General features: G+C 38.0%; 1 long non-coding RNA gene and 1 other non-coding gene across 5 annotated transcripts in view; one reads left to right on the top strand and one right to left on the bottom strand.

Annotated features, from left to right (window-relative positions):
* The window catches only part of LOC132342945 (uncharacterized), a 530,795-nt gene that overhangs the window by 338,408 nt on the left and 165,137 nt on the right, over positions 1-27,250 (top strand). For 2 of the 4 annotated variants that reach the window (XR_009491500.1, XR_009491499.1), the window contains one exon: positions 19,132-19,323. The exons of the other annotated variants lie outside the window; for them this stretch is intronic. This is a non-coding gene — a long non-coding RNA (uncharacterized lncRNA). The remainder of the gene's footprint in view (positions 1-19,131; positions 19,324-27,250) is intronic. 4 annotated transcript variants of the gene reach the window in all.
* LOC112443657 (small nucleolar RNA SNORA43) lies at positions 12,122-12,255 on the bottom strand. Its single transcript, XR_003032067.1, has one exon. It is a non-coding gene; the product is annotated as a small nucleolar RNA SNORA43 (small nucleolar RNA).

Here is a 27,250-nt window from a genome sequence, read left to right as displayed (position 1 = left end):
AGGGATGGCACAGGGAGGGAAGAAGGAGGAGGGTTCAGGATGGGGAACACATGTATACCTGTGGCGGATTCATGTTGATATATGGCAAAACCAATACAATATTGTAAAGTGAAAAAAAGTGAAAAAAAATTTTGAATATATACTGTTTCATACCAAGTTTTATAAACTTATGTCTTCATACAGACCCTCTGAGAGCCTTCAAGATTTAACTTGTAGCTTCCTATATTTTTCTGAATTTGGAAGCCCCTTTTGATGGAGCATCTCAAGGGATTAGTGCTAATTTACACATTTTTTTTTCCTGACTGGAGATGATTCCTCAAGTGATCATTTAGGTGTCTGATGAACACATTTTAATTTTAAGAATATAATTCATCCCACTAGGTAATTAGTATTTTTTGCATTAATGGTGTTTTGAGAAAATATAGTCTCAAAGAAGAAACTAACATGATATTTGTCCCCTGGGGATATGCTATTAATGAGAAATCAGGAAATATTCCTATAAATAACTAAAAATACCAGATCCTGTTACTTAGAAATATAATAATTTACTAGAGAGAATTAATGAGCAAACTAAATTTATTCTCTTATATAGGGTGTTGAGTCATGAAATAGAGTCATCATGAACAAAAAGTACTTGCATATTTAGTCTCAGTATTGCTTATAGGCTTGGGTTTTTTGTTTCTGGTTTATTTAGCATTAAGTTACATGTATATGTGTGTCTCTGTGTGTTTTCTCAGGCAAGCTATCTTATGCTTAGGAAATGATATCACAGTACTTATGCATGAAGAGTAACTGATGGCTTTGTTGTTGTTCTGTCTCTCAGTCATGTCTGACTCTTTGCAACCCCATGAACTGCAGCAGCCAGACTTTCCTGTCCTTCACTATCTCCTGGAGTTTGCTCAAACTCATGTGCATTGAGTCGTTCTTGCTTTCCAACCACCTCATCTTCTGTCTCCCCCTTCTCCTCCTGCCCTCAATCTATCCCATCATAAGAGTCTTTTCCAATGAGCGGGCTCTTTGCATCAGGTGACCAAAGTATTGGAGTTCAGCATTAGTCTTCCCAATAAATAAGGATTGATTTCCTTAAAATTGACTGGTCTGATCTCCTTGCTGTCCAAGGAACTCTCAAAGAGTCTTCTACAACCACAACTTGAAGGTATCAATTCTTTACCACTCAGCCTTCTTTATGGTACAACTCTCACATCTGTACATGACTACTGGAAAAGCAATAGCTTTGACTATAAGGACCTTTGTCACTAAAGTGATTTCTCTGCATTTTAGTATGGTGTGTAGGTGGTTTGTCATAGCTTTTTTCCCCAAGGAGCAAGTGTCTTTTAATTTCATGGCTGCAGTGACCATCAACAGTGATTCTGAAGATTAAGAAAATAAAGTCTGTCACTGTTTCTATTTTTTCCTCTTCTATTTGCCATGAAGTGATGGGACCAGATCCCATGTTCTTCATTTTTTGAATGCTGAGTTTTAAGCCAGCTTTTTCACTTTCCTCTTTCACCTTCTTCAAGAAGCTTTTGCAGTTCCTCTTTGCTTTCTGCCATTAAGGAGATGTCATCTGCATATCTGAAGTTATTGATACTTCTCTCGACAATCTTGATTCCAGCTTGTGAATCATCTAGGCTGGCATTTCACATGATGTATTCTGCATAGAAGTTAAATAAGCAGGGTCGCAATATACAGCCTTGACATACTCCTTTCCCTATTTGGAACCAGTGTGTTGTTCCATGTATGGTTCTGTTCCTTCTTGACCTGCATACAGCTTTCTTAGGAGACAGGTAAGGTGGTCTGGTATTCCCATCTCTTTAAGAATTTTCCACAGTTTGTTGTCATGCACACAAAGTTTTTAGCATAGTCAATGAGGCAGAAGTATGTTTTTTTCTGGAATTCTCTTGTGTTATCTATGAGCTGATGGATTTTTGCAACTTGATCCCTGGTTCCTCTGCCTTTTCTAAATATAGCTTGTTCGTCTGAAGTTCTTGTTTTATGTACTGTTGAAGCCTAGCTTGAAGGACTTTGTGCATTACATTGCTAGCATGGGAGGGGAGTGCAATTGTGTGGTAGTTTGAGTATTTTTTGGCATTATGTTTCTTTGGGATTGGAATGAAAACTGATCTTTTCCTGTGGCCAGTGCTGTTTTCCAAATTTGCTGGCGTATTAAGTGCAGCACTTTCACAGCACCATCTTTTAGGATTTGAAATAGCTCAGCTGCAATTCCATCACTTCCACTAGCTTTGTTCATAAGGCCTTACTTGACTTCACACTCCAGAATATATGGCCCTACATGATTGACCACACCAGGGTGGTTATCTGGGTCATTAAGATCTTTTTTGTGTAGATCTTCTGTGTATTCTTGCCACCTCTTCTTAATATCTTCTGCTTCTGTTAGGTCCATATTGTTTTTGTCCTTTATTGTGCCCGTTTTTTGGGCAAAATATTCCCTTGGTATCTCTACTTTTTTTGAAGAAATCTCTAGTGTTTCTCATTCTATTGTTTTCCTCTATTTCTTTCATCATTCGTTTAAGAAGGTTTTCTTATCTCTCCTTGCTATTTTTTCAAACTCTGCATTCATATGGGTATATCTTTCCTTTTTTCCTTTGCCTTTTACTTCTTTTATTTTCTTAGCTATTTGTAAGGCCTCCTCAGATAACCTTTTTGCCTTTTGTATTTCTTTTTCTTAGGAATGGTTTTAATCACCACCTCCTGTACAATGTCATGAACCTCCCTCCATAGTTCTTCAGGCACTCTCTCTATCAGATCTTAGCCCTTGTGTCTATTTGTCACTTCCACTGTATAATCATAAGGGATTTGATTTAGGTCATACCTGAATGGCCTAGTGGTTTTCCTCTACTTTCTTCAATTTCTTCTACTTTCTTTAAGTCTGAATAAGGCAATAAGGATTTCATAATCTGAGCCATTGTCGGCTCCCAGTCTTGTTTTTATAACTCCATCTTTGACTGCGAAGAACATAATCAGTCTGATTTTGGTGTTGGCCATCTGGTGATGTCCATGTGTAGAGTCTTCTCTTGTGTTGTTGAAGAGGGTTTTTGCTATGACCAGTGTGTTCTCTTGGAAAAGATTATTAGCCTTTGTCCTGCTTCATTTTGTAGTCCAAGGCAAATCTTGCCTGTTACTTCAGGTATTTCTTGACTTCCTCTTTTTGCATTCTATTCCCCTATGATGAAAAGGACATTTTTTTTTTTTTTTTTGGTGTTAGTTCTAGAAGGTCTTGTAGGTCTGTTTGGAATGGGTATATCTATTTATGTTTCTCATGTAAGGGATTAAAATTGAGAAATATATTTATTTAAACATAATTGTGAACAAAATAGCAATTTTTTGATAAAATTTTCTAAAAAAAAGAAACATTATTTTATATTATCCCAAGCCTATTTAATGTCTTATTTTAAAAGAAAGATATTTTTATATATGTTTCTATTCCATTTGTTGCAAAATGTTGATTTAGTTAAAGTATATGAAGAATAAGAGTGGAAAATACAAATAACATCTTATTATGAATATAGTTTGACTTCCTAGACTACCTGTCTTAGGTACTGTATATTGTACAAATATACAACACTTTGTATAACCATTGTTCTAATAAGTATTATGTGGGGTAGTTGCTGCTTGTGTAACTATAAACACTATTTCTACAAACATTGTTTTCATGCCTAGTGGTACATGTTAGCCAGAGTTTCTCTGAAGTATATACCAAGGTGTGAAAATATTGGGTTGCATAACATGTACAGTTACCAATGGAATGTCAAACTGTTTTCCAAGTTGGTTTTCTACATTCATACTTATATTAACAGGCAATGGATATTCCCAACCCTCTATATTCTAATTTATAAATTTCATTGATTCTAATCAACAAAATTAATCAGCCAATTTTTCTTTTATGGTGGGTATAAAATGTTATCTTATTGTAATGTTAGCTTGTAGTCCTCTTATTATTAACAGAGTTGTGCATTTTTTCATGTTTCATGGACTATTTGTGCTTCCTCTTTAATATGCTTATTAAATCCAGTAAAGAGTTCTTTATAAATTTTAATATATAAAACTTTAATAGTTTTATCAGTGTATATGTTACAAATACCTTACTTAAGTTTGTGACTTGTATGTATGCTACCTATGCATTAACTGACATCTCTAATTGTATTATAGTAAGCTGTTAATAATTTCTTTATTGTTTGTATCTGTTCTTAGTTAAAAATGTCTTTTCTACTCCAAAGTCTCAAAGATAGTTTCCAAAATTTTTTCCTTGAAATTTTGGTTTAGGCTTTCATATTTAAATTTTTAGTATTCCTGAAATTGATTTTGATTTATGTTAGGAAGAATGGGTTTAATTTTAGAATTTTTTTTCACTATTTGCTTTATATATCTAAATGTGCTTATATTAATAAGAGCATAAAATTTTTGAATTATGACAATTATAACAACTTACTGGTGTCTATTGGTCTTAAGTCTAGTTTGTTAAATTTAAATATGACAACTTTTTTAATTAGATTGGAATTTTCCACATATATATACATATATATATTTTTTTCTTCCAATAACTTTAGTCTAACTGATGTCATCCTATTTTAGGTATTTCCCTTATATTTAACATATCTTTGGATTTCTCTTTAGGAAACAGAAATTGCCTATCAATTTTTTATATTTTATAAGGGCCTTTTAGTTATTTGTGTTAATTAGATTATTGGTTGGAGAAGGGCATGGCAACCCACTCCAGTGTTCTCGCCTAGAGAATTCCATGGACAGAGGAGCCTGGCAGGCTACAGTTCATGGGATTGCAAAGAGTCAGACATGACTAAGTGACTAACACAGACAGATATTTGAATTTAGATCTGAAACTTGGACTGTGGGCTTTTCATCTTCTTTTTTTTTCTTTCAGTTTTAACAACATGACTAATAGATTTATTTTTTTTTAAAAAGCTATGTAGAGTGATGAGAACAGAAGCCAAATGAAATGAGTTGTGTAGTAAATGGTAGGTGAGAGAAAAGAGGGGACAAATACAGAGAGTCTCTACTGAATTAATTGTTATGTAGCGAAGATAGAAATAACTGCAGGAAGATGTGGGAATCAAGGGACTGCTTTTCACATTTTTAAGATGTGAGAAACTTAAGTGTGTATAAATGTAATTAGGAGTAATACAAATGAGAGACAGGTATTGAATATATGTAAGGAAGCAAAGTTATTTGATGGTGTAAAACTCTTGATTGGGTGGGATGTCATAAAATTCTGTGCAAGAGTAGTCAATTTCCCTTTACCACAGCCCTTTATGGAGTTCTCCACAGAGAGCAGAGAGGTTACAGAGGACATGCATGCAGATGTAATAACGGCTGTGGATCTGTAGTAGGCTGTTAAGGGAGATCTCACTTCATGGCTGCTATTTTTTGCTGTAAGCAACTAGTTTGTCTCCTGAGAATGACATTATTGGTAGTATGTCTGGCTGGAGCTTTGAGGGCATTTAGAAACTAATATCACAATGTTATTGGCAAGTTCCAGGATGACAAGCATGGAATCCCAATTTAATTTTCTAATTTTGTATATGTTTATCAACACATTTAAATGAGCTTCTCTTATCCAAAGATATCTATTTTTAAAAAAGCTTCAAATAATTAACTCTAATATTTTGGTCTTTTTCCTGGGTACTACCATTCTAAAGGAGATCAGCCCTGGGTGTTCTTTGGAAGGAATGATGCTAAAGCTGAAACTCCAGTACTTTGGCCACCACATGCAAAGAGTTGACTCATTGGAAAAGACTCCGATGTTGGGAGGGATTGGGGGCAGGAGGAAAAGGGGACGACAGAGGATGAGATGGCTGGATGGCATCACTGAATGGATGGATGTGAGTTTCAGTTAACTCTGGGATTTGGTGATGGACAGGGAGGCCTGGCGTGCTGCGATTCATGGGGTTGCAAAGAGTCGGACACGACTGAGCGACTGAACTGAACTGAGTATTGGAGAAGGAAATGGCAACCCACTCCAGTATTCTTGCCTAGAAAATCCCTTGGACAGAGGAGCCTGGCGGGCTGCTGTCCATAGGGTCGCAGAGAGTTGGACACGACTGAAGCGACTTAGCATGCATGTATGCGTTAGAGAAGGAAATGGCAACCCACTCCAGTATTCTTGCCTAGAGAATCCCAGGGGTGGAGGAGCCTGGCTGGCTGCCTTCTATGGGTCACACAGAGTCGGACATGACCGAAGCTACTTAGCAACAGCAGCAGCAGCAGTTATATAATTTTGATCTTATTCTCAAAGAGGACCAAGTGGTTTGAGCTTAAAATATTGTCACTGAGAGAATTGCAGCTTCCCTTTCTCTGGCATCTCTTCCTGGAGCTTAGTTCAAGTCCAACATGACATAGAAACTATAAATATTGAGCAACTGGGTCCTAATAATGTAGTATACTCTTATTTTCTTTCCTAACTTTTGTAATAAAAATCTAAGTATTCTAAATGCATGTATTTAGTTCTAAGGACTGTGAACTCCTCTGGGATTAAAATGATACATGACTGATACCCTTGCCTGGGAAAGAGATACTGGAAGAGGGAGAGGGGGCTGGGACTTTTGGGTGGCTAGTAATGTTCCTTTTCTTGACCTCAGTGCCAATGACATGATGTGCTCACTTTGAAAATTCATTGAGAGGTAAGCCCATGCTGTGTGCACTGTTTGTATTACAATATACATACAGAAATACAGACGTATGGGAGCCAACACTACATAATGTACACTATAAACATGGGGATGTGTAAATAGTGTTTATGTAAATATAATCAGGGTTACATTAGAGAGATGTATAGGATGCTGTGAGATGACTCCACTGAGACTGTTATCTTAAATGTTAGGCTTCCGTGGTGGCTCAGATGGTAAATGTCTCCAGTAATCTCCTAATCATCATCCTTATCTTAAGCAAATACTGTCTGTCAACTTTTTGACCACCACCATCTTCATATGCTGTGTTTCCTTTGATCCTGAACTCTGGATCTATGTATAACTTAGTATATCTTCTCTTTCAGTTTCTAACTCATGAAGGACCCATGTCCCCCCTGAATTTTCAGCAGTCATTGCTGCCCAGATAACTCATAGGGTCATCGTTCCTGTCTTGTTCTCTTCACTATGCCTCAGATCATAATTCAAAGCTGCCAGCTAACCATATATATCCTTAATGAAAATGCATCTCCTCGTCTTGTCCTTCTTTCTCATTGTACCTTCATAAAAACCCTATCAACCTATCCATTTCTTATATCCTGTGAGGTGTCCGCCATTTTTTTGCAAAGGAAAACATTTTAGTAATCACTCAAAAGATGCCAATTTTTCTAAGAAGTGTTGTCATCAGCAAACTTGTTGCACTGTTTAGTAGCCAGTTTCAGGGAAAAATGTTAGTGATGTAAGTGATTGTAAGTGAGAAGGATATGTCATTATCCAATTGTTATGCTTGTAGCCAGTAAAAAGGTTAGAATCTTTAGATATTTTGTGTGTGTGTGTGTGTGATGAAGGCACATTATTTTGTTTTGTATTTTGAGGATGATAGGTATTTGAGTACAGTTTTTCTTTTTCCTTGGTAACTTTTAATAGAATGCTGTTCACAGGTTTTCTATTTTTCATTTTCTAAGAAGAGCATGGCAACCCACTCCAGTATTCTTGCATGGAGAATCCCATGGACATGGATCCTAATGGGCTACAGTCCATGGGGTTGCAAAGAGTTGGATATGACTGAGTGACTAACACTGTCACTGACTTTCAGTTTCAAGTACCATCTTGACTTTGCAGAAAATCCTAAGCTGATTTATGGATTTTATCGTTCATACTCGGCTTGGCTTTCAAGGTGAGAAGTCAGCATTTGTTGAAAATCAGAGATGACTTCTGATGATGAAAAATAAGTCTATAGTATTACCTGAAACTTGCTTATTACAGTCACATATGTATTTGAAACACAGTGAGAAGATATTTCATGTGGGGAACACAAATATAAGAGAACACCTTTATTCTTGTTTTAGAAGACAACAGCAAACAATATTTTTGGTGTTTCAAGGTGTCTACTATTACTTTTTACAATAATATAAATCTTAAATTCAGAAAAATATTTTGGTTAAAACCATGAGGAAAAATCTTATTAAAGTTTATTTTGTGTTTGGCTATCACAATATGATTATCATCATTATCCAGGCTTTTGTATAAAATACCACAAAATTGTGATGAGGTAAAAGCTTAAACATTTTGAGGCCAGAAATATGAATTAGGCAACTTCTTTCTAGAAAATGACAGCAAAAACTAGTTCAAGTTTGCAAAATATTGATATTCACATGATATTTGAATAGGAGGTCTCAGATTACACTTAAAATATCATATTCTTATATGTTACATAATCAAGTATCAGTTCACTTCAGTTCAGTTCAGTCACTCAGTCGTGTCTGACTCTTTGCGACCCCATAAATCGCAGCACGCCAGGCCTCCCTGTCCATCACCAGCTCCCGGAGTTCACTGAGACTCATGTCCATCGAGTCAGTGATGCCATCCAGCCATCTCATCCTCTGTCATCCCCTTCTCCTCCTGCCCTCAATCCCCTCCAGCATCAGAGTCTTTTCCAATGAGTCAACTTCGCATGAGGTGGCCAAAGTACTGGAGTTTCAGCTTTAGCATCATTACTTCCAAGAAATCCCAGGGCTGATCTGCTTCAGAATGGACTGGATGGACCTCCTTGCAGTCCAAGGGACTCTAAAGAGTCTTCTCCAACTCCACAGTTTAAAAGCATCAATTCTTCAGTGCTCAGCCTTCTTCACAGTCCAACTCTCACATCCATACACGACCACAGGAAAAACCATAGCCTTGACTAGACGAACCTTTGTTGGCACAGTAATGTCTCTGCTTTTGAATATGCTATCTAGATTGGTCATAACTTTCCTTCCTAGGAGTAAGCGTCTTTTAATTTCATGGCTGCAGTCACCATCTGCAGTGATTTTGGAGCCCCCCAAAATAAAGTCTGACACTGTTTCCACTGTTTCCCCATCTATTTCCCATGAAGTGATGGGACTTGATGCCATGATCTTCGTTTTCTGAATGTTGAGCTTTAAGCCAACTTTTTCACTCTCCACTTTCACTTTCATCAAGAGGCTTTTTAATTCCTCTTCACTTTCTGCCATAAGGGTGGTGTCATCTGCATATCTGAGGTTATTGATATTTCTCCCGGCAATCTTGATTCCAGCTTGTGCTTCTTCCAGCCCAGCGTTTCTCATGATGTACTCTGCATAGAAGTTCAATAAGCATGGTGACAATATACAGCCTTGATGTACTCCTTTTACTATTTGGAACCAGTCTGTTGTTCCATGTCCAGTTCTAACTGTTGCTTCCTGACCTGCATACAGATTTCTCAAGAGGCAGGTCAGGTGGTTTGGTATTCCCATCTCTTTCAGAATTTTCCACAGTTGATTGTGATCCACACAGTCAAAGGCTTTGGCATAGTCAATAAAGCAGAAATAGATGTTTTTCTGGAACTCTCTTGCTTTTTCCATGATCCAGCCAATGTTGACAATTTGATCTCTGGTTCTTCTGCCTTTTCTAAAACCAGCTTGAACATCAGGAAGTTCACGGTTCATGTATTGCTGAAGCCTGGCTTGGAGAATTTTGAGCATTACTTTACTAGCATGTGAGATGAGTGTAACTGTGCAGTAGTTTGAGCATTCTTTGGGATTGGAATGAAAACTGACCTTTTGCAGTCCGGTGGCCACTGCTGAGTTTTCCAAATTTGCTGGCATATTGAGGGCAGCACTCTCACAGCATCATCTTCCAGGAGTAGAAATAGCTCAACTGGAATTCCATCACTTCCACTAGCTTTGTTCATAGTGATGCTTTCTAAGGCCCACTTGACTTCACATTCCAGGATGTATTGCTCTAGATGAGTGATCACACCATTGTGATTATCTGGGTCATGAAGATCTTTTTTTGTACAGTTCTTCTGTGTATTCTTGCCACCTCTTCTTATTCTGATAGATTGCCTGATGAACTATGGAATGAGGTTTGTGACATTGTACAGGGATAGGGATCAAGACCATCCGCATGGAAAAGAAATGCAAAAAGCAAAATGGCTGTCTGGAGAGGCCTTACAAATAGCTGTGAAAAGAAGAGAAGCGTAAAGCAAAGGAGAAAAGGAAAGATATAAGCATCTGAATGCAGAGTTCCAAAGAATAGCAAGAAGAGATAAGAAAGGCTTCCTCAGCGATCAATGCAAAGAAATAGAGGAAAACAACAGAATGGGAAAGACTAGAGATCTCTTCAAGAAAATTAGAGATACCAAGGGTACATTTCATGCAAAGATGGGCTCGATAAAGGACAGAAATGGTATGGACCTAACAGAAGCAGAAGATATTAAGAAGAGGTAATCAAGTATACCTCTGATCTTGGGAAAATAAATAAAGTTTTAGAAAAAGGAAAATCACTGATAATAGCTTATAAGATGCATACTATTTTACAGGACAGTCATTTAAGTAAAATCTGAAAGGTTTAAACTAATATCCTCATTAGTGTGGAGCTGGCACTTGGTGGATAATTCAGGTGGAGGTACAAAGAAGTAATATTCTGGCTGAAGATGTTCCCTGGGGTGTATGGTTCCAATCCAGGTATTAGTTCAGTATCAGAGATGATACAGAAATACTAACAGATAGCTAGCTAGGTAGGTATATAAGAAAAGACATTCTAAGAGTATTCAATATTAAGTGACATAGCAGAAGGGTTGTTGCTTATCTACAGATTGTTCTTTCTGCTTCTGAACTTGAAGTCAAGAATTGTACTTAGTTTTAAATGTATGCAGTAGTTTAAGTCAGGGTGCTATTATAAGAAGAAGTAGAATGTTGTCATTGTTGTTCAGTTGCCCCATCATGTCCAATTCTTTGCAACCCCATGGACTGCAGTACGCCATACCTCCCTGTCCCTCACCATCTCCTGAAGTTTCCCAAGTTCATGTCCATTGCATCAGTGATGCTATCCAGCCATCTCATCCTATGATGCCCTCTTCTCCTTCAGCGCTCAATCTTTCCCAGCATCAGAGACTTTTCCAATGAGTCATCTATTTGCATCAGATGACCAAAATACTGGAGCTTCAGCTTCAGCATCAGTCCTTCCAGTGAGTATTCAGGGTTGATTTCCCTTAAGATTCACTGATTGAAGCTCCTTGCTTTCCAAGGGACTGTCAGGAGTCTTCTCCAACACCACAGTTCAAAGGCATCAATTCTTTGGCATTCTGCCTTCTTTAAGATCCAGCTATCACAACCTTATGTGACCACTGGGAAGACCATAGCCTTGACTATAGGGACCTTTGCCAGCAAAGTAATGTCTCTGCTTTTCAACACGCTGTCTAGGTTTGTCACCTGCTTTCCTGCCAAGAAGTAATCGTCTTCTGATTTCATGGCTGCAGTCATCATCCATAGTGGTTTTAGAGACCAAGAAGTAGAAATCTGTCACTACTTCCACCTTTTCCCCTTCTATTTGCCATGAAATAATGGAGTCAAATGCCATGATCTTAGCTTTTAATATTTAATTTTAAGCCGTCTCTTTCACTCTCCTCCTTCACCCTCATTAAGAAGCTATTTAGTTCCTCTTCACTTTCTGCCATTAAAAATAGAATACTGGGCAAGTGTTTAAAATAGGGTCTCCTGGACAAAAAGATGGGAACTGAATTATTGGAACTCAGGTGTATTTCTTTTTTTTTTTTTTTGAGGGGGGAATCTAATCAATGATTCCTCCCAAACTGTATTTTTCTGTAGCAGTGTTTGTCAACCTTGGCCGGATCCTTTGGCCTTCCTTCCAGAGTGACTCCTTGTCTCAAGGCCCTCAGGGCATGAGCATTTCTGGGTCAGGTGGCTTTGGGCCCAGAGGCCCCAGAGGGTCCTGATACTTGCCCAGCAGCCCTCAGCCAGAGATGCATGTCATTCTTGCCCAAGGATTCCTAACAAATCCTTGCCACACAGATCTATAGAACAATCATTTGCAGTGGGAGACCCTCTCCTGGTGAATCCCACTGTACCCAAACTTGCCACGTGCTTGTCCCCTCACGTAATTTTCCCAAGCCTTATCTTCTGTGCACAAGGGAACAAGGTGCTCCCTCAGGCAACCCTCAGTGAAGTCTGGCTATAAACCATCCTTAGTGCCCACTATTCTGAGCACTGAGTGTAGAAATAACTGCTTCGTCTCTGCCCCAACATCCTGAGTTCAGCAGGGCAGCTGCACCCATGGTGCCAGTAAGTCCGGCATCTGTAGGGCAGCTGTGTTTCTATTATGTGAGATCAAATTAGAACTGGAAATATCAATTGACTTGATGAATCATCAACTAAACTAAATTTTCTCTTTTAAAAGACATACTAAATCTAAAGCCTGGAGCATGGCTGAGTGGGGATCAAATATCTTCAGCTATGGATAGAGGAAAGATGTGGGGGTCAGGGTACCTGAAAGATTCTCATACATGTTTTTTAAAAAATAAAATTACATTTAAACCTTGCATGAAAACACTAGAAGAGAAAACTAAACCAAACCTAACCAACGTAATAAGTCAGACCTCACTGACTGCATGCTTTGAAAGAGATCTGCGATCCTGACAAATTTCCATTTACCCCTAACTAAGTTAAACACTTTGCTAAACAAAAAATATTCATTTCCTTTAAAAATTTTGAGCTTTGTGGTAGGTAATTTCTGGTGTATTAGATAGAATTTCTGTTTGCATGTTAGCTGTGAAGATTAAAATGATACAGGGAACAATTACAGAATAAACTAACATAACATAGTAGATTTTTTGTCATTTGTCTGTATATAAAGCATTAGTTCCTGAATTGGGTTTAGTATGAATGATTGTATTTATAAGGTAGCATGTATATGCAATCATACACACATACACACCAACACACATATGGAGACAATAGCCATTTGTGGAGTTAAACAATAGCTTTTATTCTAAGAGTTGCAACTTAATTTATTTCACTTGGGTCGAGGGAATTAAGTGTTCTGAGAAATGAGTTCTGTAGTTTGGTGATATTTAATTATTTTTTAACAAGAAATAAATGCTATAGAAGAAGTGTAGGAAACAGGTATAGACCATTACACCAAATGTGAAAAAAGTAACAAAGAATTTCGAAGGTCAAAAGACTGTGAGTATAATTTTCAAGAGGAAATGACAAGGACTAATGGTCACAAAGATCATAGGTCCCTCCGTCCCTCATTCAGCACCCTAAAATTACCTAGGAAACCCCTTTCTAAGGAGACAAAAGCCATATATTGTTTGGCAAGGAGAGAAAGTACAGCATATTGAGAGTCTTTTCTTTCTTTACTCTGTGATGAACTCCTTTTCCAAGATTTTCTGTCATACCATCTCCTGAGTCAGCCTCTGGAGCTCAAATGAAGAGAAGCAGCTGCATTAGGGCTGCCACCCTGAAAGGTGAATAGGCTGCCATCTTCAATATTGTTGCCACTAACTTATGTAGCTGAGTGCCAAGATCCATGGGCTTTGTCATTGCATGATAGGATTATATACTGCCATAGAGAGACTCATAATGATGGTGCACCGTAATCTCTTCAAGATTAGGTTTCTGTCAAGACCATATTTCTTATAAAATTGGCCTGAAGAATTATAGTCCACTAAGTTCTAGATAAAGTAATAATTAATTATAGCCAGTAGAGTGTATAGAAAAGTGACAGCATTATTGCTGAATACACACAAAAAAGGGAACTTATTTAATTAGATGACAGGAGAAGAAATCATGTTTAGAATTTTAATGAGAACTACGATTGAAAACTTTTGGCCTTTGGCCACCTCAGGTAAAGGCAAAACTTAAAGTGATTTTTAGAGATGAAAGCAGAATTCAGTAATGATGTAAAAGGTATTGAAAGAAGGGAAAAGGACTCATATCTCTAAATGAGATATGCTGTATTAAAAAAATTTTTTTTTCCTTCCTTCTTTATTTTGAGTTGGTAAAAAAGATGTCTCCATGATTGCATTGATTCTGTTATTGCAAAAGCATGCTAAGAATTATGCCTGGAGCTAGATTCCTTGATCATTTACTAGACAGTATAGAGGTCAACGGTTTGTGCATGTGAATGCCAAGTCACTTCAGCATGTCTGACTTTCTGTTAACCCATGGACTGCAGCCCAGCAGGCTCCTCTGTCCATGGGATTCTCCAGGCAAGAATATTGGAATGGGTTGCCATGGCCTCCTCCAGGGGATCCTCCTGACCCAGGGATCTAACCCATGTCTCTTAAACCTCCTGCATTGACAGATGGGTTCTTTACCACTAGCGCCACCTGTGAAGCCCATCAATGGCTTAGGTTATGCTGAATAAGCAACTACCCTCCCCTTCCCCCATATCTATAGCTTTATTAAGTTAAATGTAAAGTTTTTTTCTCTTTATTATTAGTGCAAGTTCACCACGGGTTTGAGCAACCTGCCAGGTAAGCTTTCCTGCATAGTCAGTAATCAGGCTTTCACATTTCTGGCTCTAACATCTCATGTGAGGTCAGGTGGGTATTTCCATTTGGAAATAATGTGTGCCACGTATGGTTATATTTCCTGGTGAGTCACAGGTCCACCCCTAACATCTTAGAAGAGGGGAAGAATAGCCGTTCTGTTACTAAGAGGAAGAGATTTGAATCAAGCATTAGGGAACAGTTTTAGTGCTCACGCTGGGTGTTTACTGGATGGTGTTAGTGATCTCCACATAAAGGAGATGACTGTTGCTCACAGCAGGCATTTGAATCCTCTTCCTTGAAAGAGAGTATAACCCCAAGATTCTCCATTCATTTCCTCAGATACCTACATAGAAGAGTTAAGAACTCTAGCTTCCCACAGGACATAATATAGACTACTTATTTTCAAAATTCTTGAATTAGAAAAAGCTTAAAATAAAATCACAGGAAGCCACCACAAAGATTTACTGTCTTGCATATAGAAAAGTAAATAGAAAATTGGTATAAAGAACTACTTAAAATTAGTAAATCTATTACTCTTTTAGATACTATATCAATTTGTAAGCAAGGTTATTCTAAAGTAACAACCCCCAATCCCCAAGTTCTCAACAATTTAAGACAAAATTTATTTTTTTAACTTTTTTAATCTTTAATTTCTTTTGACAATGTTTTATAGTTTAAACGCTGTAATCTTTTAACTTTTTTTGTTAAATTTACTGCTAAGTTTATCTTTTATTCTTTTGGATGCATTCAAACCAAAAGTTTATTTTTTATTTATTAAAAAAAATTTCTTTCTTTATTTTTAATTGAAAGATAATTCCAATAATGTGTTGGTTTCTGCCATACATCAACATGGATCAGCCATAGGTATATATATGTTCCCTCCCTCTTGAACCTCAAACCCACCTCCCACCCCATCCCTACCCTCTTTTGAAGATTTGGAACAACAGACTGGTTCCAAATAGGAAAAGGAGTACATCAAGGCTGTATATTGCCACCCTGTTTATTTAACTTATAAGCAGAGTACATCATAAGAAATGCTGGGCTGGAGGAAGCACAAGCTGGAATCAAGGTTGCTGGGAGAAATATCAATAACCTCAGATATGCAGATGACACTACCATTATGGCAGAAAGTGAAGAGGAACTAAAAAGCCTCTTGATGAAAGTGAAAGAGGAGAGTGAAAAAGTTGGCTTAAAGCTCAACATTCAAAAAACTAAGATCATGGCATCTGGTCCCATCACTTCATGGCAAATAGATGGGGAAACAGGGGAAACAGTGTCAGACTTAATTTGGGGGGCTCCAAAATCACTGCAGATGATGACTGCAGCCATGAAATTAAAAGGCACTTACTCCTTGGAAGGAAAGTTATGACCAACCTAGATAGCATATTAAAAAGCAGAGACATTACTTTGTCAACAAAAGTCTTTCTAGTCAAGGCTATGGTTTTTCCAGTGGTCATGTATGGATGTGAGAGTTGGACTATAAAGAAGGCTGAGCACTGAAGAATTGATGCTTTTGAAATATGGTGTTGGAGAAGACTCTTAAGAGTCCCTTAGACTGCAAGGAGATCCAACCAATCCATTCTAATGGAGATCAGTCCTGGGTATTTATTGGAAGGACTGATGTTGAAGCTGAAACTCCAATACTTTGGCCACCTGATGTGAAGAGCTGACTCATTTGAAAAGACCATGATGCTGGGAAAGATTGAGGGCATGAGAAGGGGACGACAGAGAATGAGATGGTTGGATGGCATCACGGACTCAATGGACATGGGTTTGGGTGGACTCTGGGAGTTGGTGATGGACAGGGAGGGCTGACATGCTGCAGTTTATAGGGTCGTAAAGAGTCGGACATGACTGAGAGACTGAATTGTACTGAATTGAACTATGAAGAAACCTTAGTAGTTTGGGAGAGAAAAAAAAAAAACCCACAAATTTGTAAAACATAAAGTTATATACTCTCATAGCTTCATTAAATTAATATTTGGTAAGCAGAGCTCTGGAGTGTCAGATGGTTTGACAAAAGACCATAAGGTGATTGAAAAGGCAAATTGTTCACAGGTCCTAGAGAGAGTACACCTTATGCCTCCAGGGGCCGCACAGCGAGATTTAAGGAGGATGCAGACAGAGAGCGTGGCAGGACCTGGGGCATATGCCTTTGTTATGATCTGCAGGTAGAGTGTTTTGGGGTTCCTGGGTTAAGGCTAGATTGGTCAGTTAATAACCAAGAGAGTCGGGTTTGGGAAGATCTCTGAGCAGCCCAAGGGAAAGGCCCTGGAAGGCAGAGAAACTATTTATCATCAAAGCTGTTGGGGAAGTCATACTAGAAATATATATTTACTTATGACTCTCTGGTTTTATTTAGGGCTTACACTTGCATGAGAAACTAATGATGGCTTATGACCCCCGAGGTTCTCTTGACACAAAATGGATGCTAAAGCAGCAGTACCATGTAGTAGCTTAGCTAAATTCTCAACAAGTGCTTAATTCTTCTCCTTCCCATTCTATTCACTGATTATAACAGTTTTTTATTTTCTTGGCAAAAATAATTTGTAAATCAAACCCTTCATATAAAAGCTTAGGCATTTTAGATTCATTTTAGGATTATGTATTTGCTTAGTCAGAAAATTCTTTATTTGCCAGTTAACAATTTTTTCATGTGCTCTTTCCTTTTAATAAGCATTTGCTTTTAAGTGCTGATCATTGCAGCATGAATAGAAGTAGTTATTTTCTGAGAAAATGGATATGAAGCAGGTATTGACTTTTGTGGCAGTGAACATAGAGATTTATTGACTGGAAGATAAGGTCAATACTTGCCTTGAGGGACAATAAATCTAGATGTTCAACAAAATATAAAGTCAATATTTGTATTAATACCTATGCTTTGAATACCTGTCTAAAATCCCTGGAAATTTCTCTATATAATACTGGAATTTCTTGATCTTTGAAAAGTGTGCCATTGTAAATAGACCTTGAAAAGCTATCACAAAGTTTGAAACTAAGATCAAAATAAACCAGTGCAGATATCAAAAGTAGAATGCATGAATTTTGCAGTCTCTTTTGCAAGAGTGTTTTCTTTAAAATGTGTAAACTTTATCAACTACTTGATTCATCAAAGTGTGAAATTTGTTTAGTTAACAGCATTTCACTGAAGTACAATTTTAATAGATACAAAGCATATATGACAGACCTAGAACTCTAATGTTCATAAATAAAATGTTGTCAACTACTTTTGTTTCTTAAGACTTCAAGGGCATTCTTTGCAAATAAATCACTGGATTTTAAGTACAGTACAGCACTCATAATGTTATTACATTGCTTGTTCCCTTAGGTGCAGCCATTTTATTATTATAGCCCCTTGACTGATTAGAGTGCTTCCTCCATTAAGAAATACCTGTTACATATAGACTTCATAGTATTGATTTCAGAGGCAAACTTTCTAGAAAGTACTTGCAATCATCAAAACAAAACTAGGTATCTTCCACGAGGTACCCTCCCTGTCATCTTTCTAGCAGTGGCTTGTCTACCTTCCAAATCCCCTGGACTAATCACTGCAGGGTTTATTGACATTTTTCTGTCAGTAATGTTCCACTTTTAATTTACAGTGAATGAGCCCATGCACTTTAATCCTCTTCACCTACCATTGAAATAGCCAGCACTTATAATAGTAACAAAATAAAATTGCAATCTAGCATTAGAAACAAGGCAAGGAAACTCAAAATAACAGGGACTGAAGACAAAGTGAGGCCATGGACAATTAGCAGGAGCAAATGTTGAACCTGCAAATGCTTTTGAAAAATACACTGCTGCCACGGTCCATAAGGGATGAGATTTCTGTGGGAGCAGCACTCCTCACGGAGGATGTGCCAAGTAAGGTGAAGACACTGCTCCAAAAGGCTTCTGAGGTGGGTGGCCATGCTGGTTCATGAAAGTCGATCCCAGCCAACTTTCAGAAAAATGATTTAGTATAGCAGCCAGGCTCTGCTCTTACTACTTGCTGTAGCAACTGGACCTGCTATCTTGCAGATTACAGTTCTAAAAATGAAAAAAAAAAAACTGTTCTCCTTAAATCTGTGTCTGATTGTTCTTTCAGATAATGTTCATGTTTTATTTTGACATCCCAAAGCAGAAATGCATTGATCACCCTCCGTTTGTAGCAAAGTAAGAAAAATTTTGTACATTTGAGGCTCAAAAGATGAAACAAAAGTTAAGGTTCTAAATTATCACTGAAATCATCTCTAACTTCATAAATGCTACTTGAGAGGTATTAATTCCATCTGTGAAAGGGGAACAAAAAATATTGCTTTTATATGGAGAAACAGATTTCTGGATTTAAAACCTCTCCACTATCACCACTGCTCTGAATTCTGTAATTTATATGTGAGAAACTAAAAACAAGTTACTTAGAACTGTTAAGGGTAAAATGGCAAGTGAAAATGCCAGCTTAGTGCAATGAGCAGGAAATATCAGTGGCATTATAACCTTCAGATAAAATGACATTCAAGGGCAAAAACATTAAATGGGGCAAAGATAACAGTGGTGATCAACCCAGAGTTCACAGTTCCAGCATTATAATCACTCATTTGCTCATACCCTCAATTCTTGTCCCTTTTTTCTCGCTCTGTTATTTGGAATTAACTTCAACCCTGGTTAAATGCAACTACTTACCTTTTCCAGATCTGAAAACTTGCTGCAGAATATGGCTAGAGAAAAGTCACCTGAAAATATTGTCTGATCTCCTGTTAATTGATAACCATAGACATCAAGGCAGCTCCTAACAATGCCATGGAATGACCTGCTTTCGCTGATGACCTCATTTCTTATTTTGCTATGAACAAAGAAGCAATTAGGAGAGAATTTCTACAACAAGTATGGTGACTTTTCTGTTTGATTCTATGCTCATATACTCTGCAGGCCCTCCTATTTTTGTGGAGTTACTATATATGATCCTATGTGAAATTGTGATCCCTCCAGTTAAGCTTATTTGTAATTCTAGAGTTTAAAGAACACCAGTGGAGAAATATATATTTGAGAGTTGTCAACATATAAATGGTATTTGAAATTATAAAATAATAATGATACAGTGGTTGATTTAGTCATTAAGTCGTGTCTGACTCTTGTGACCCCATGGACTGTAGCCCGTCAGGCTCCTCTGTCCATGGGATTTCCCAGGCAAGAATACTGGAGTGGGTTTCCATTCCTTCTCCAGGGGATTTTCCTGACCCAGGGATTAAGCCCACATCCCCTGCATTGGCAGGTGGTTTCTTTACTGTTGAGCCACTGGGAAAGCCCAAGGAATGAAAACAGACCCTAGTAAATTGATAATTGGTGATATTGAAGAAAAGCATATTAGTGGAGTAAAGGAAAACAAAGTGAAGTAGGTTCAAAATAGAATGGAGGGTGAAAAGTTGGAGACAATGAATGTTTTAGTCTGCTCAGGCTGCCGTAATAAAATACCATAGACTAGGTGTTTTCCTCAACAGAAATTTAGGTTTTCAGTTTCAGAGGTTACAAGTCAAGGCCAAAGTTTGAACCAGTTAGGTTTCTGGTGAGAACTTTCATCTTGCCTTGTAGACTGCCACTTTCTTGCTATGTCTTCATGTGGCCTTTCCTTGGTGTGTGTGTGCATCTGCATGGGAGAGAAGTAGAAGAGAGGGAAAAAGCAAGCTGTCTGGTGACTCTTCTAAGAACATTGATTGCATTGGATTAGGACTCCTCTTTTATAATCCCACTCAGCCTTAATTGCCTCCTAAATGCCAATGTTCAAATACAGTCACTTTGGGTTTTAGAACTTCAACATATGAACTTTGGGGAGGAGACATGATATAGTCTGTAGTAATGACCACAGACAACTTTGTATTACGTTGACAACTCTATGCAGAGAATAAATTATAGAGGATGGAAAGTTAATGCAAGGAGGAGGCTATTAATTGTGGTATGGGGTCATATAGTTGAATGTGGTTGGGTGTTAGCCCTGGAAATGGACTCTAGATGGAATATATGTTTTGGAGACTGGGAAAAAAACATGTAAGACTACATATAGTATGGTGAGTGGCAGGTTATACTTTACAAATACGGTCCCATCTTTTCCCATTGTACATACTCTTTTGCAATGTGCCCTTGTCACTACCCCATCAAGGAGTGGAGTCTGTTCTATACTGCTTTATATCTGGGTTTTCACTGTGACTGCTTCTGTTTAGAGAATATGGCAGAACTGAGGCTGTACAAGCTCTAGGAATAGCCCTTAAATGGCCTGTCAACTTTGACTTCCTGCTGCTTGAAAGCCAGCTACTATAGAAGGGCATGGTTCTCTGAGAAAAGCACGCTGCTGCATGAAGTAGCCTTGGAGGACGAAAAATCACAGGGTGAGATTTGGAGGTGGAGTCTTGCGGAAAGGAGGAGAGAGGCCAAACAGCTCCATGGCATCAGACATGAAATAAAGAAACCATTCTGGATAATTTAGTGCTGTCAAGTCTCAGGTGACTCTAGTCCCAGCTACTGTCTGGCCACACACACAAAATACACCACATGCACCTTGCTCAGTTCAGCCTAGTCAACCTACAGAATACTGAGGAGATCAATTACTTTGGGGTGGTTTGTCACACATTACTAGGTACCTGAAATGGGAGTGGGTGGTGGTAAATGGATGTAAAATCCAACAGCGTATCTCTGTTTGTATGTTAGGGACTGGGAAATAGTGCTGGTGGTATCTGAGAAGGAAAATTGTGAAACAAATTCAAAGCTGAAAACCAAGAGTTCTATTTTGACTTCTTTAAGACTGAAATCACTATTACATATCTCTGTCAAGTACATGGATAAAAGGAAAGAGTGGTAAACTGTGTCAAAAGTTTCTGAAAAGTTGATGAGAAAATAATAGTACCTGTTGGATCGATCAATATGAACATTACTGAACTTTGTATAGGTTTCTTTCTCCCCATCCCTGCAATCTCTACACTAATCAGTAGAGTCTCAGTATCTCATATCAAGAGTAGCTCTGTCTCCCATTCTCAGCTCACTCTTATTACTTCTAAATTATTTTTTTCCAAAATTACTTTCATCATTTCACACTAGTGCTATAAAATTTGTCATTTTTATGTAAGATAAAGTTCTTTATCTTTATTAGTAAATAGCACCAAAATATATATTTATTCTATCTACCCACTTTATCTACTATATTATGGGAACATGTCTCTGATCATGGTAGTATTCTCCTAATTCTGTAACTAAATGCCACCTGTTCCTTTTGTCTCAAGTGCCCATCTCTTATTTTCCTCTATCCAGACCCTTTACTTTTTGGACAAAGGCCTTTTTCATGGTGTCTTTTACATTTTTCTGGAAAAATCATTTTAAATTATAGTGTAAAATCTATAGTGGATCATGAAGTCAATTTTCTGTGTCCTGCCTACATTTTAAAAAATCAAACAAACAGGAAAGAAAATATAATTTAGTGAAGATTAATTCATTAAATTAATTCATTGAATTCATTGGTTCATTAAATTTTTGTTTCAGGTTGTATGTGTTTGTGTGTGGGGGTGTGTGTGTGTCTTTGTTCTTAAATATGGTTGTGTTATGTCTATATGATCAGGAAATAAAATGTTTTATTGTGAGGCCACATTAAAAAAATTTAAAAGCCACTTATCTGGAGCATATAACTCTCTTACCTAATCTCCTATTTGGCCTTTTAAAATCTAGTTCATTTAAATAGTGTCTAAGATGCTGAACATTGAATTGTTTAATTATTTTAAATATATATTCCTGGAAAATATTTACTCATTTGTCCATTTCTCACTGAAAACGTGCATGAGTCATCTTTTGTGCTTTTCTCTGGGTCTACAGTGCAATGTTTGATAGACCCTTACTCATGAGGCTTATATAGGGAAAGACATTGTAAGGCCATCAGACAAGGTCATCATTGATAAGAATTAGATGAAGAAGACAGATAGGGGACCTTCAGTTCAGTTCAGTTCAATCGCTCAGTCGTGTCTGACGCTTTGCAACCCCATGAATTGCAGCGTGCCAGGCCTCCCTGTCCATCACCAACTCCTGGAGTTCACTCAAACTCATGTCCTTCGAGTCAGTGACGCCATCTCATCCTCTCATTTCATCCTCTGTCATCCCCTTCTCCTGCCCCCAATCCCTCCCAGCTTCAGGGTCTTTTCCAACGAGTCAACTCTTTGCATAAGGTGGCCAAAGTATTGGAGTTTCAGCTTTAGTATCAGTCCTTCCAATGAACACCCAGGACTGATCTCCTTTAGAATGGACTTCAGAGCATCTAAAATCTTGGGGAAACTTGGGCTTACCTGGAAAAGTGGTGTTAGATCTGACTTCTGAAAAATAATTACAACTTGCATATGCAGAAGAAGTGAACTGGGAAAGAACATTAAAAGAAGAAGAAATATATTATTTGAGACCCTGAGGTAGAGAGAATAGCTAATTAGAGGAATTGAAAGAAGAGTCCTTTGACTGGAGCAAAGTGAATGAGGAAAGATTGACAGTGAGGCTAAAAAAGCAGAAACAGAGAAAATCATCCCTAATATCCTCATAAGTTGCATAGTTTTCCCTGTTTAATCTAAAAGCAATGAGAAACCTCTAAAGCATTTCAGTCAGAGGAGTAACATGATTGACTCTGTGTATTTGATAAATATAGTATGTGAAGAATGTATTAGAGGGGAGTAATAGTGGTCCTGAGACCTAAGGCAGGAGGTTGATGCTCTCAGTTCAGCTCAGTTAAGTTGCTCAGTCATGTCTGACTCTTTGCAATTCCATGAATTGCAGCACGCCAGGCCTCCCTGTACATCACTAACTCCCGGAGTTTACTCAAACTCATGTCCATCGAGTTGGTGATGCCATCCAGCCATCTCATCCTCTGTCGTCCTCTTCTCCTCCTGCCCCTAATCCCTCCCAGGATCAGAATTTTTCCAGTGAGTCAACTCTTCACATGAAGTGGCCAAGTTATTGGAGAGTCAGCTTCAACATCAGTCCTTCCAAAGAACACCCAGGACTGATCTCTTTAGAATGGACTGGTTGGATCTCCTTGCAGTCCAAGGGACTCTCACGAGTCTTCTCCAACACCACAGTTCAAAAGCATCAATTTTTTGGTGCTCAGCTTTCTTCACAGTCCAATTTGCACATTCATATACGACCACTGGAAAAAACCATAGCCTTGACTAGATGGACCTTTGTTGGCAAAATAATGTCTCTGCTTTTGAATATGCTATCTAGGTTGGTCATAACTTTCCTTCCAATGAGTAAGCGTCTTTTAATTTCATGGCTGCAATCACCATCTACAGTGATTTTGGAGCCTCAGAAAATAAAGTCTGACACTGTTTCCACTGTTTCCCCATCTATTTCCCATGAAGTGATGGGACCAGATGCCATGATCTTTGTTTTCTGAATGTTGAGCTTTAAGACAACTTTTTCACTCTCCTCTTTCACTTTCATCAAGAGGCTTTTTAGTTCCTCTTCACTTTCTGCCATAAGGGTGGTGTCATCTGCATATCTGAGGTTATTGATATTTCTCCCGGCAATCTTGATTCCAGCTTGTGCTTCTTCCAGCCCAGCGTTTCTCATGATGTACTCTGCATGTAAGTTAAATATGCAGGGTGACAATATACAACCTTGACGTACTCCTTTTCCTATTTGGAACCAGTCTGTTGTTCCATGTCCAGTTCTAACTGTTGCTGCCTGACCTGCACTTAGGTTTCTCAAGAGGCAGGTCAGGTGGTCTGGTATTCCCATCTCTTGAAGAATTTTCCACAGTTTATTGTGATCCACACAGTCAAAGGCTTTGGCATAGTCAATAAAGCAGAAACAGATGTTTTTCTGGAACTCTCTTGCTTTTTTGATGATTCAATGGATGTTTGCAATTTGATCTCTGGTTCCTCTGCCTTTCCTAAAACCAGCTTGAACATCTGGAAGTTCACAGTTCACCTATTGCTGAAGCCTGACTTGTAGAATTTTGAGCATTACTTTACTAGCATGTGAGATGAGTGCAATTGTGTAGTAGTTTAAGCATTCTTTGGCATTGCCTTTCTTTGGGATTGGACTGAAAACTGACCTTTTCCAGTTCTGTGGCCACTGCTGAGTTTTCCAAATTTGCTAGCATATTGAGGGCCGCACTCTCACAGCATCATCTTCCAGGATTTGAAATAGCTCAACTGGAATTTCATCACCTCCACTAGCTTTGTTCATAGTGATTCTTTCTAAGGCCCACTTGACTTCACATTCCAGGATGTCTGACTCTAGGTCAGTGATCACACCATCATGATTATCTGGGTCATGAATCTCTTTTTTGTACAGTTCTTCTGTGTATTCTTGCCACCTCTTCTTAATATCTTCTGCTTCTGTTAGGTCCATACCATTTCTGTCCTTTATCAAGCCCATCTTTGCATGAAATGTTCCCTTGGTATCTCTAATTTTCTTGAAGAGATCTCTAGTCTTTCGCATTCTTTTGTTTTCCTCTGTTTGCATTGATCACTGAGGAAGGCTTTCTTATCTCTCCTTGCTACTCTTTTGAACTCTGCATTCAGATGTTTATATCTTTCCTTTTCTCCTTTGCTTTTCACTTCTCTTCTTTTCACAGCTATTTGTAAGGCCTCCCCAGACAGCCATTTTGTATTTTTTGCATTTCTTTTCCATGGGGATGGTCTTGATCCCTGTCTCCTGTACAATGTCATGAACCTCCGTCCATAGTTCATCAGGGCACTCTATCTATCAGATCTAGTCCCTTAAATCTATTTCTCACTTCCACTGTATAATCATAAGGAATTTGATTTAGGTCATACCTAAATGGTCTGGTGCTTTTCGCTATTTTCTTCAATTTAAGTCTGAATTTGTGTGGGCACAGGAGGGCGGAGAGGAGCTACTCCACATTCAAGGTTAGGAGGGGTGGCTGTGATGAGATACCCCTCATCCAAGGTAAGGAGCAGCGGCTGCGCTTTGCTGTAGCAGCCATGAAGAGATACCCCACGTCCTAGGTAAGAGAAGCCCAAGTAAGATGGTAGGTGTTTGAGAGGTATCAGAGGGCAGATACTCAAACCATAATCACAGAAAATTAGTCAGTCTAATCACACGGACCACAGCCTTGTCTAACTCAATGAAACTAAGCCATGCTGTGTGAGGCCACCCAAGACGGGCGGGTCATGGTGGAGAGGTCTGACAGAATGTGGTCCACTGGAGAAGGAATGGCAAACCACTTCAGTATTCTTGCCTTGAGAACCCCATGAACAGTATGAAAAGGCTGATGCTCTAGCGTATGCCAAAGATGATAATGATTTGGTTGGGATGGTGATAATTGGGATGGAGAAAAATCGATGAATTGGAGGGATATTTAGGATGTAAAATTGACATGAAATAGTGGCTTATTGGAATGGAAGGTAAATGAGAGGAATCTGTTAAATGATGACTCCCTAGTTGTTGGTCTGAAGAGATGGTGGACTAATTTAGAAGAAATGAGCATGGGTATAATTGTGGATGCGTGGGATTTGAGATTGATTTGAGATATTTAAGTGTTGATGGATGTTTGATACATGGATTAGTAGTCAGGGAACAGTTCTGGGCTGGGGATAAAAATGTGGATTAGAACAACCAAAAGGAAAGAGTAAATTAAGAATGAGCTTTCAAAAATTTAAACCTTTAATGTCTAAGTTTTAAGAAGATGATTAAGTAAAAGAAATTGAAAAGAGTGGATGAAAAAGAGGATGGAATTTTTCCCACTTGCTTTAGCAAACCAGAGGTTATCAATGGACTTAGAGAGAGTGACTTGAAAACATAGTGGGAAGGGAAGCATTGAAGGAGCTGGAAGAATAAATGGGACATGAGAAAGTAGTGAAATTATTAGTCACTTAATTGTGTTCATCTCTTTGTGATCCATGGACTGAAGCCCTCCAGACTCCTCTGTCCATGGAATTCTCCAGGCAAGAATATTGGAGTGGGTTGCTTCTCCAGTAAATATAACTATCTGAGAAAGTTAAGATAATCCTGCTGAAGATTAGAAAGCATGTACATTTTATAGATGTTCAATAAATTCTTGTTGAATGAAAAAATAAACAACTTTTTTTTAAAAACAATTTTCTTCAAATGATTAATGTTGAAAAAAGGAATTAACATTGGATTCTTGCAATTTAGTAGGGCTTTTTTTTTTTAGGAAATAATTTTATATTGGAGTATGGTTGATTAACAATGTTGTATTAGTTTCAGGTGTACAGCAAAGTGATTCAGTTATACACAAACATGTATCTGTTCTTTTTCAAATCTTTTCCATTCAGGCTGTTACATGATATTGAGCAGAGTTCCCTGTGCTATGAAGTAGGCCCTTGTTGGTTATTCATTGTAAATATAGCAGTGTGTACATATTGATCCCAGACTCCTTAACTGTCCCTTCCTTCCTCCCTTACCCCCAGTAACTATAAGTTCATTCTCTAAGTCTGTGAGTCTGTTTCTGTTTTGTAAATAAGTTCATTTTGTATTATTTTTATAAGATTATGCATATAAATGATATCATATGATATTTCACTTGTGAAGTATGCCTTTCATTTAATCCTTCTTAGTCCATCCTATAAGATAGATGGTATTTTTCTATTTTTTATAAGAAAAATGAGATTCAGAAAATGAGATGCAGTTGAGATTCAGTTCAGAAAAATGAGATGCAGTTGTCCAAGTTTGCACAGCTAAGTGGCAGAGCAGGCATATCAACCTTTGACTGTTTCAGAGTCTATTTTGTCCTAGAAAATGCAACTTACTTGACCATGAAAGTCTATTTGTTAAGAGTTAGATACAGTGATACAGTGATACAATC

The sequence above is a fragment of the Bos taurus genome, chromosome 2 (genome assembly GCF_002263795.3).
Source record: "Bos taurus isolate L1 Dominette 01449 registration number 42190680 breed Hereford chromosome 2, ARS-UCD2.0, whole genome shotgun sequence".
In the NCBI taxonomy this organism is placed as follows: Eukaryota; Metazoa; Chordata; class Mammalia; order Artiodactyla; family Bovidae; genus Bos; species Bos taurus.
Note: the sequence above shows the minus strand (reverse complement) of the source record. Positions and strands in the feature narration are given on the sequence as shown.